We start from the raw sequence: 12238 nt of genomic DNA, 5'->3' as shown, positions 1-12238 counted from the left end.
TTTTGTTGCTTTTCCTTATTTTTTCTTCTGAATTCTAGGTCTGGAGAGTTCCCCTTCTGAAACAGCTGTTTCATATAATAATTCTTTTGGATGCTGGTTCTTAACTCTGGCTGTGCATCAGCATCACTATTTCTTTATATTAATACTCTGGGCACAATCAGGTAGAGATTCAGATTTAAGTGGGACAAAGAGGGGCCAAGGGCATTTTTTTTTTAAAGCTCCAAGCATATTCTATTTTGCCCATATATTCTGGCCCTCCAGCAGGATCAAACATTACTCTATGTTAATGATATCTCTCCTAAATTTAATCTAAGTCCTTACAACGGATAGATTTCTGTAGACTGGTCTGCCCTGAGTGATAACATGGCTGTAACAAATCTACTCATAACATCAATGTTCTTTATAAGAATTACAGTGTTATAAGATTAATGGTTCTTAGGTCTGAGAGCTTTAAAAAATAACAACGTTCATCTCATTCTCAAAGTCTAAAGTGTGACCTGGGCATTGGGACATTTTAAAATTTTCCCAAGCGATACTAATGTGCAGCCAAGGTTGAGAATCACCTTATAGGACCAAGATACTTAAGAAAATCCAAGTCCTGCCTTGTCAAATACAGTGCCCCTCTTATCCAAAGAAGTCTCAGGGTACATCTGACCACAAGATAATGACAAAGGGAAATAAAGCACAACAACTACGTGTACACATATTCTTTTGTTTCTTGAACTTTGATTTGAAAATATCTGAGTTAAAAGTTCATTTCTAGAACTTTATCTCTAGAAAACATATTTTCATTCTGCAATACAGGGCCAGTCCTAGGAAAAATAATGAGATCAGAAAATTTTTCCAGGTCTTACTCTCAACTTCTTTTTATCAATTTTCCCTTTTCTTTCTCCACCCAGGAACCTGTCTTATGTCACAATCTCCAACGGCTTTGCTTTCAGGTAATTAGTTAAGACATTAGCTTTCAAAAGTATAAGATATTTCCTCACAAAGATGGAGTGTATCTATATTTAATAGGGCAGGTTATGGAAAGATCTTAATTCCCTTTCCAACAAAACTGCATCTTTTCACCCTTCTCATCAGAACAGTCAGGTCTCTAGTCTAAGACAGAAATTCACAGTTAGAAAGTAAGTTCCAATATGACTTTTCGACGGTCTTGGTGTCCAGTAATGTCTTGATTTTAGCAATGAAAGTTCCGTAACCAGATAATCCCAAATTCCTGGGCAATTTGAGAAACTGATCCCCCTCTTTCTGCCTTTGTCTCTCCCTTTCGTAAGTGGCTCATAACCATGGCTGCTTGGTCTGAATGTTTATATGCCTCAAATTTCATATGTTCAAATCCTAACTCCCAAGGGAATGGTATAAGGAGGTGGAACTTTGGGAGGTAATTAGGTCATGAGGGCAGTGCCCTCAGGAATGGGATCAGGGTCCTTATGAAGGAGACCCCAAGGAGATCTCCTGCCATGTAAGAACACAGTGAAAAAACAGCAGTCTAAGAACCAGGAAGTAGGCTCTCACCAGACTCTGAATTTACCGCTGTCTTGATCTTGGACTTCCCAGCTTCCAGAACTGTGAGAAATAAATTTCTGTCGTATATAAGCCACTCAGTCTCTGGTAATCTGTTATAGCAGCCCAAACAGACCGAGACAATGGTAAAGGTCATGGTTTTGGGTTTTAAAAAAATTTTATTTCAGTGCATTACTCATGGCTGTTTTTGTATTTTTTTTAATGTAATATATACTTATTAAGAAACATTAGAAATATATAGAACATAGTAAAGAATAAAACAAAAATCATTGACAAAAATAGTACTAAAATCTTAACATACCTCCTCTCAATATTTTTTCTCTGATCTATACTGATGCTTATTAATGTCAAAAGAAAGAATCAGACATTCTCTCCTGTGAACCAGCTGTCCTTTGCCTCTGGACAATATTGGACAAACATATAGGCCAATCTTATCTAAGCTTTCCATTTACAGACTCCATGCAGATTAATCCTCTTTGTCTTTGTAATTTGCTTCTTCCTTTCTAAATTCAATTCTTATAACTATAATTAGGGAGTACTTTTTTGTCTCAAATTCATATTCTCTGTCTCCCAAAGTTCATGTATATTTATGTATGTTCCATACTTACGAATTTGAATACTGTATATAAAAGGAGGTAAAACACTTTGTATACATACAAACTTGTATACTGTTGTTTTGAAAAGTAATTAAATACTAAATACATATGAAATGTTTATAAAATGTGGACAAGATACACATTAATAATAAAACAATAACATACCCACCTCCAAGTTTTAAAAGCAGAACATTGAAATACCTTTGAAGCCCCCCTGCTTTGGCTAGCCCCCACCTCCCCTGCTGTACTCCATCATTCACGTTGATCCAAAATTAGTTTGTTCTTAGATCCCTTCCTATCTGCTCCCTTACTCTGTTGTGTATTTGAGGAAAATACATTTCCAGGCATCTTTGGCCTCCAATTTCTCACTAGGATAGCCAGTGGGAGGCACTGGGTGGAGCCAGCTCACTTTCTCTTACGCTATCTCCAGCAAAGCCTGTCTCTTTCCAGAGGGTCCAACTCCTGATAGATGGCCCTCCTTCCAGGAAGCCAGCTCCACTAGACAATGCTGATCTAGCACCTGCCTGAGATTCTGGTCTCTTGATTCTGGTAACAACCCCTCCTACCACTATCCTTCTAGCCCTAGGGGCATTACTGGTTTCCTGCTGTTAAGTAGCCGACTCACCATGCCTGGTTTGGCTTCCATCATCTGTGTAATCAATTACCTGTATTAAATCATCTCTACTTGAAAAACCAAGAATAGTTTCTGATTTATAAGTGGACACTAAAAGCTCTTCTATTTCTAGTTTGCTAAAAAGATTTATCAAGCTTAATTATTTAATTTTATTGAATTCACTTTCTGCGTCTCCTGAGTTGATGATTTGCTTTTCCCCCTTTAATTTGTTAATGTGACGAATTACATTTATAGATTTTTTTTCTATTGTTAGAAATCTTTGCATTCATGGAATAAACCCAGTTTTCATAATATATTATCGTTTTTTTATAAATTGCTAGACATCATTTGCTAATTTCTAATTTAGAATTTTTGCCATTTAGATTCATGAGGTAGGTTGGTTATAATTTTCCTTTATTGTACATTTCTTATGTAATGTCAGTATCAAGATTTTAGTGGCCTCATAAAATGAACTAACAAGTGCTCTTTCTTTTTCCATTCTGGAATAGTTTTTGTACAATGAAAATAATACATTCCTTGACAATATTTGGTAGAATTCACCAGTAAAATGTCTAGGCCTGCTGCTTCTCTTTTTGTGGAAGAATTTTTAACTTCTAGTTAAATATATTTAATAGGTTAGGACAATTTTCAAGTGTTTTATTTCATCTTGAACATTAATAAATTTAAATTACGAAAAGTCCTCAGATATTATTTCCTTAAATATAACCTTTTCCTAATTCTATTTTCCTAATTTTATTTTATCTAATTCTTTTTAGGTTTTATTAGATATTGACTCTAAATCGTTGACATATCCATTTTCCTTTTCTCCCTGTGCTGTATTCAGTATAATTTCTTCATATCTAACTTACAATTCACTTATTATGTCTTTGGCTCTATCTAATTTAGTATTTAACCTGTCCGTTGAGTTTTTGCTTCCTATTGTATTTTTATTTCTAAAAGTTCTCTTAAATTGAGTTCCAAATCTGCTTGCTAGATGGTATTTTATACTGTTTTGAATTTATATTCCTAGCAAACTTCGTTGATTTCTTTAAACATAATTTTAATGGTGACATAATAATCCTAATATCTGAAATCTTTATGAATATGTTTCTATTCTCTTTCTGCCCATGATGCCTATTTCTTTATGAGTTTTGTGACAGTCTTATTTTTAATCTCTTTTTTTTTTTGAGGAAGATTAGTTCTCAGCTAACATCTGCGGCCAATCCTCCTCTTTTTGCTGAGGAAGACTGGCCCTGAGCTAACATCCCTGCCCATCATCCTCTACTTTATATGTAGGACACCTACCAGAGCATGACTTGCCAAGCAGTGCCATGTCTGCACCCAGGATCTGAACCAGCGAACCCCAGGCCACCAAAGTGGAAGGTGCGCACGCAACCGCTGTGCCACCAGGCCTGCCCCTTAATCTCATATTTAATGGGATTTTGTTTGTGGTAATTCTCTGAGACCTGGGATACATATGGATTTCGCCAAAGATGCTTTGCTTTTGTTTTGGCTAGGTTTGTGAAGAGGACACCAGCCAGGAACAACTATAAAATAAATTTTTAGTTGAGTTTTTTAAAAATTATATGGACAGTAAGAACTTAAACTACAAATTCATGTGAAGACGGACTTGTAATTTTTTTCCTCCAGCACCAAGCTTGGGGCAGAAAATTTTCCTGATTGTCCCCCTCTAGGGGCAGGGTTTTTTCCTCATTTATCTTTTCACTGGCATTTTAGACCTTTGGAATTCTGGTTTTAAACAGGTTTCTCTACAAGACGGCTACACTGCGCAGGCTCTAGGCTTTGTCTCCCACTATTCAGAGCCCAGAGAAGCAGAAAAATAGAAGTTCAGGGATTCAGGGCCCTCCTGTCTTATGGAAGTCTCTGGTTATGGTGCTTGCATACCTCTCTGGATTCATGCATTCTCCTCACGTTTAGCCTATGGGGTTCACCTTAATTCCTTTGCAGATCGGCAATACTCTCTAAAAAATGACATGTACCTGTTATCTGGCACTTGTAGAGGTTATATAGGGAGACGGGGATTCAGCAAATCTAGTCTACCAGATTGCTGGTAGAAAAAAAATTCTCTGCTTTTCGAAAACATTATATGAAATCATTTTTATTGCCATTAATATTTTCATAAATGTGCTCTTGATAACTGCACAACATTTTGTTATAGTTCTTTGTTACCATATATCTAACTAATCTGCTCCCTCGCTTTGTTTTCTGGAAGTGAGGGTTGTACTCAAGTCTGTTTTAAATAACATGCAATAAACCTCAATCCATACATGCATTAATGATTATTTCCTAGGGAATAATTAGCAAATCACGGTACATGCACATTTTTGAAGCTCGAGATGCACATTTTCAAACTGCATTCCAGAAATGACAGTATCAGTTTATACTCTGAGCAGCTGTATATGGAAGGACCCATTTGTCTACACTCTTACCCAGACAAACTATCACTGTCTTTATATCTACAAATCTGGCAAAGATTTAGAAGGCATCTTATTATTTCAATTTGTGTTCACTTGATCACCAGAGTACTAAGTTACTCAGCACTTTATTATCTATTCTCAAAAACAACATAAACCATTTTTTGTATTGTTCTTATATTAATACAAACTCTAAATCTCTACTTTCTTCATCCAAAATTGTTAAGCAAAAGTATATGTTGCTCTATTCGTACATTTTATATGAAATTATTCTCCCTTATATTTAGATACTGTAAAATCTGTCAGCATTATATATTAATTATGAACCATTGATCATACATAATGTCTTTATTAGGATATTTTTTCTGTAAATCTAAATTTCATAAATCTTTCTTTAAATAGCCCTATAGAATTTCCTTTGGTTTTCATAATTGCAGGTAAACCTCTCTTTTCCATTTCCTATTGCTTCTGGTTTGTTGCTCTCTCTTTTTTCTTCCAAAAGATAAATAAAACTGTTAGTACCAGACTCTATGATATATTGTTTCTTACTCCCAGACTCCCACAACATTTTAAGGATTCAAATTGACCTTTTCTCCCATTCTTCTTATTCAAGTCACCGTATGTCAATACCTGGGAAATCTCATCAAGGGTTTAACAGCCCATACCCAACTGACTCATTCTTTATTTCCATTTGATCTTCCCTATTCTCATTCAATTCTGTTTTTTTTTTAGTAAAATAACTTCTTCAAGCTTTTTATTCTCTAATGCATTTCTCCAAATAGCAACCATAACCCTTCCTTGCCCTCTTTCAGCAAAAAAATAGAATACAACAAACTTCTTGGAAGCATATCATTATAGCAATTTGAGAACAAGAAAATTGATGTGCTGATGAACAAATGAGGACCTTAAGGTCAAGTTCCTTACAAGTGGAGCAGAGTTGGGGATTCTTGAGACCCTCCTGGGTTTTATTCTGAACAGACTAAACATCAATTTTTTAAAAATTAAGTTTTTCTACAATTCTCTAATATTTGCTCACATTTTTCCATGTCTTTATTTGTCCTATTTTTAATTCTCTAGACCATACTGCTCATGGAGGGGTCCAGGGACCAGTAGCATCAGCTTCATTTGAGGGCTTGCTAAGAAGGCAGAATTTCAGGCCCCTCCCAGAGCCATTGAATCAGAATCTGCAATTTATCAGGATCCCCAGATAATTCATGTGTGCAGTTCAGTTTGGAAGCACTGCTCTAGCAGACTGGAAGACTCTTCTACCTGCCTTATAAACTGAAGGCGACATAATTAGTTTCCTTCTTTCTTTCTTCTTCTTTCTTTTTTTTTTTTTGGTGAGGATGATTGGCCCTGAGCTAACATCTGCGCCAATCTTCCTCTACTTTTTGTAAATGGGATGCCACCAGAACATGGCTTGATGAGCAGTGTGTAGGTCCACACCCGGGATCTGAACCTGAGAACCCTAGGCCGCTGAAGCGGGGCGCACAAACTTAACTACTACACCACTGGGCCAGCCCCAAAAGATCACATTTCTTAATGAAAAGGAGCAGACACTGGCTATATTTTGAGTGGCAAAATGGGTTATTCAGTCCCAATTAAAAATAGAGAAAACAGAGATGATGACCAAGGTTTTTAATTTAAGCTATGCCTGAGATGCAGTTATATCTGCTGAATGAAACTGCTTGAACAACTAGATGCAGGTTTCTTGTTTCTCTTCTTTGAGACAGGGAGGAAACAATAGGCTTACAGAACTCAAAGAATTAGAAGTCAGCTAGCAAAAACATGCATCCAATTTCTCCATTTCACCATATTGCTTTCTCGAAAACATTGCACAGAGCCAGTTAGCATTCAGAGAGTCAACTCTCCTAATTCTAGAAAAATAAAGAGACACACCGTAATTTCATTTCGGAAGTTTTGTAGAATACCACTTACAATTTTTTTCTTCTTGCTTCATTAAAATCTGATTAGCAATATGCAAAAACTTCCACTTTATTGTCAATCAGTAGCCTCTCTTCTTCTGATCAGCTTTATTTTTTTCTATTACTTTAGAAAATGAGATTCTGGAAAGTATACTTCAACTTTGTGATCCTGACATTTTACGTCTTCAAATGGGAGTTACATCCTCTTGCATCACAAAAAAGATGCTTAAGATGGTTAAGATTACATTTAAATGTTCTTGGATGAAATGTACTCGGTGACTGAAGCCAATTATTATACAAACCATGTGTTTTTCCACACCAAATTAAATGAAATGGAAAAAGATGATCATTCTATCTAGTATTCCTGCTTCAGTATTGCACAAATTAAAAACATACATATTTTATTACGTATACAAGTTCCGGGGCTTCTCTTTTACTTAGAAATAAAATAATTCACAAGTAAATAAATTGTGTGTGTGTGTGTATAATAACAAAAGAATGGATAGATCTAGAAACCCAAGTTGCCTGAATAGCTAGCTGAGTACTGTAAGCAATAGTCTTTTTTATTTCAACAATTTGGTATTAAACTTCAGTGATAAAATAAGCAGAGTGCACTGAACATGATGAATACTTTTCTTGATGAGTCAGGGTTATCACTACACAATGACAATATGATATGATTTAGATTTAAAAAGTCACTGCTCTTGGGACCTGTGAGGTATTATGGGAGATGTAAATTGCAGACAAAGAGAAGAACACACCAGTAGAATTTAGTCTGCCACTTGCATGAACACCATCTTGCTATTTCTGAATGATAAGGATTCTCTTAACTTTGAACCACTTCCACTTGTGCTTGGACTTACTCCATAATCACGGTGTTTGACAGGCTCTATCTTTCCAGTCCACATTGTTGAAGGAGTACCTATCCTCTCGTTTTACCTAATCTTATCCATTTTGATTTCTTCACCTCTGAATCTTATTTCTATTTTACAGTAAACATACATAACACATAGGCCAATGAGTAGTGTGGAAGATGGAAAAATTGCCCAAGAACTGTGTTTAAATTTTGTTCTTTTCACAAACTAGACACCATAACACAGTAAAAAATTTAAGAATGTGTTCAATAGGCTTCAATGCAATGACACTGGTTATTCCAAAGTTTTCAGGAATCAATAGTTTTTGAACATTCACCAGGTCTGCCATGGCTAATTTTATGTCAACTTCGCTGGACCACAGGGTGCCCAAATATCTGGTCAAACATCGCTCTGGTGACTCTTGGAGGGTGTTTTTGGATGCGATTGAGTTTAAATCGGTAGGCTAAGTGAAACAGGTTGCCCTCCCTAATGTGAGTGGGCCTCATTCAATCAGTTGGAGGCCCAAATGGAACAAAAGAGCAGACCCTCCCCTGAGGAAGAGTATTCTTCCTGCTTGACTGATTCTGAACTCAGCCATCAGCATTTTTCTGCTTGCGAACTTGAACGGAAACATCAGCTCTTCCTGGTTCTCAAGCCTGCCAGCCTTGGAACTGAAACTACACCCTTGGCTCTCCCGGGTCTCCAGCTTGTGGACTCAACCTGCAGTACTTGGGACTTCCCAGCCTCCACAATCATGGGACCAATTCCCTACAATATATATTATAGGATATACCCTATTAGTTCTCTTTCTTTGGAGAACCTTGACTAATACATGATCCTTCACACAATTTCAGAATTTCAACTAGGAAATAATAGTGAAAATGTAATTCTTACACTGTTCTTTAATCTCCTGCTGTTTCCTCTACGTGTGGTGTTCTGGTTTGTGTGTGTGGTTATTATTATAGGATCAGAGGTGATCAGAGGTATTTGTCACGACCTTTTAACTTTTTCCTGTATATTCAATTTCCTGACCAGTTCATGCTTTCCTTTTGCCCATCTCTGCAAGATTGGGAGACAAGTAATAGATCAGCTCATTATCTTCAATCAGTCCAATTTTTATAAAAGACGCTGGTGAAATTATTTCAGATTATAATTTCAAAATCATCAAATGGTTTATAGAGCTAGAGAACAGAGTTGACCCTCTCTATTCTCAGATGGTTATGTGGAAAATTGTATCCACAAAAAATATAATTGAAGCAGAAACTCTTGCTGCATATCCAACAGCTATTTTCTATTCCTCCTTGACAGCAGATCCTTGTTATTGCTTCAGATTCTGGTCTCAATTGGTGAATCACAAAGGAGTCTGAGTCAATAATGCCGTATTTTTCCTGTGCTTGTGATTGTTTCAGACGCAGGTCTGTCATCGATTTCTGACCTCTCAGATATAAGAAGAAATATCTTGAGGACTTCTGGGAAGGATTTCACCTCTAATAAAAAAAGACAAGGACTTTTTTGCCCTTTTCCTCTACCTTCCTACTCTGGAAACTTTCAAATAAGTATGGGCTATCTAGAGCTGCAGCAGCTATTTACAACTATGAGGAGACAAGCCAGGTGATGAAATTCAATACCCTTAAGGAAGGCAGAGTTAAAGGATGGAAAGAAACGTCTTTTAAGATACTGCTGAGCCACCACACCAACCACAGGACCATCTTAAGACTTCTTGTTAAGTAAAAGTCAAATGTTGCTACATTAATGAGGTTTTCTACTGCTTTCAACCAAGCACAACCTAATTGGATAATCTAATGATTAATTATGTATTATAATGTATGGATATGTCTTTATTTTTCAGTATTCTTCCTTGTTATGTTAGCTTCATACTGAGTAACCTGTCTTTTCTTGCATTATAATTGCACTATGTTAATTTCTATTATGATATTTTCTGTTGACATTCTCATTGATTTAATATCCTCTGGTTGCCTTTGCTTGCATAATGCAATCTTCTAACATATATTATTAGAAATCAATATTTTCTTTATATTAGTGGTCTAGAATGCCCCTCGGAAGTTCAGAGCTTAGAGCAGAATGCTTCTTTTTTTGGCAAAAATAATATTTTCTTCTTTAAAAAAAAACTCTTGATTTGATCCTGGGCCATAGAGACTGAAGTCCTATCAATGGAACAAATATGGCAACATGAACGGCTTATGATGAAATGAGTGCTACCCAATTAACTAGTCTACTCTATCAGCAGGTGGGAATAATATATACGGACTTGAGCCAAAACAGATCCCGAAGCCACTGTAAGCTGCCTGAGCTTACACTGAGCTCTGCACTTCTGCCCCTCCTTAATCCTCACCTATGTCTTCATGGGAAGTTGATCAATATGGGGAAATCTGAGCCTGATTTACAGAAGTCACTGCACAATGTATCAGCACCAGTCAAAAGAGGATAGTTCAGCCAATCTTCTCCATTTCTCCCTCTTTTTCATATAGGGTATATTGGGACTGGTTAACTTAATTTTGAAACCATACATGACAAAATATCAAGAGAGAATAGTGAGGGACTTAGAAGAGGAATGGACATCACTCAGAATTCTTGGACTTGAAGTAGATGCTGGGACTGATGATATTTTTGAATTGTTCCCCTGTTGAAGAGAGCGTAGGTAAGTGTTCACCTATTGGAGAAATAGCTGCATTCTGTTAGGAGGAAGCATGGGTCTTTTTTGTTTAATTGGAAAAAAAAGTTTATGTTGATGTTGAGCAAATCAAAGCATTTCAAGTTTGTTTCTATATTTGAGGAATTCCCCAGCCTATCAGTCTTGATGGGAGCAAGAAACCACCTCCTACTAAAATGCCAAATGCTTGCTTTCTCAGCCTCCTGTGCAGCTAGGGCACAAGCATATGATTTATGTTCTGCCAATCTGTTTGCCTGTGCTGAATTTTAACTTAGGGATTCATAAAAAAGAAACAGATCCAGTTAAGCTTTCTCTGTTTCTAGTGGAGGCAGTGCAGCAGCTGCTAACGTGTCTGTTGTCGAGTGCGCCAGTGGGAGTGGTGATGGTGGTTTACCAGTTGGCCTCTGATTGAGCAACAGGTACAATTGCTGCTGCCTGCAAGCTGTAGCGCTAGTTCTTAGCGGTGGTGGCAGTGGTTTCCTCTCTGGAAAGTTCTGCAGCACGGTTTGGGGCATGTTTCCTGGCTGCTTAGCTTTGAGTCTAGTTTTCCAACTTTTTCTACAGTTCCACAAGCTTTCATATTTCTGTGATAAACTTACTTATTGTCAAAGTCAGACATATTAGCCTTGTGTGGTTTATATTTTTAAAAATCCAAGGTACACAAATGAAACAGATGCTCAGCAAATATTTGTCTTTTTAAGACATAATCTATGTCATGTCAGGTAGAATGAAAAACATTCAACAAATTGAGTTGAGGTAAAGACCAAAGAAATCTTAAGTCTATCTGGTCTTAAAAATGTAACTGGATAAACCATTAGGTTTTTGACTAAGTAGAAAATATTTTAGGTAAAAGCAAATAGTAAACTAAGATTCTAAAAGGTCTGGAGTGGGGTCAGCCTGGTGGCCTAGTCATTAAGTTTGGCATGCTCAGCTTTGGCAGCCTGGGTTCAGTTCCCAGGTGCAACCCTATGCTACTCTTGCGGCCATGCTGTGCTGGCAGCCCACATACTAAAAAATAAGATTGGCGTGGATGTTAGCTCAGGGCAAATCTTCCTCAGCAAAAATAAAATTAAATAAATAAATAAAGGGTCTGGGGTGTTTGGGTTGAAATGTTCTGGCTAAAAGTGTTGATTCTAACCTTGTGGGAAAAGTGGAACATGAAAATATACTGAAAACATGGAACAGTATTTTTCAATTCTAGGAAACGACTCTTTTACAGGTTTTCAATAGGTATTACACGAAACAAAAGAAATATATGGTTAATAAATATGAAAAGTGTGAGTATAATCATAATTAGATATTTTTTTTTACTTGTTGAAATATTTAATGTAGTCTTTGCTTTGTGAATCTCTGACAGTGTAAATATAAATCTTGGTATTTTCCAAATGTATTTGAACATGGACTGTTTTACTTACTAAGAAGTTAGCAAGCATTTCCCTAAACACTGGCAAACACTAGTATTTAGATCAATTATGATCTAACATTTTAGCACTAATCTATTCAGATAATTTTGGTTGCAAGTAGCAAAAAGCGTAGCTCAAACTGGCTCACATAATAAAGAGATTTTGGATAAAGACTCGAGGACAGCTTAATGCAGAGGTTTGGCGATGAGATGAA

This window comes from Equus caballus, chromosome 21 (assembly GCF_041296265.1).
Source record: "Equus caballus isolate H_3958 breed thoroughbred chromosome 21, TB-T2T, whole genome shotgun sequence".
Lineage (NCBI taxonomy): Eukaryota > Metazoa > Chordata > Mammalia > Perissodactyla > Equidae > Equus > Equus caballus.
The sequence above is the reverse complement of the archived record's forward strand: the minus strand, read 5'-3'. Positions refer to the sequence as shown.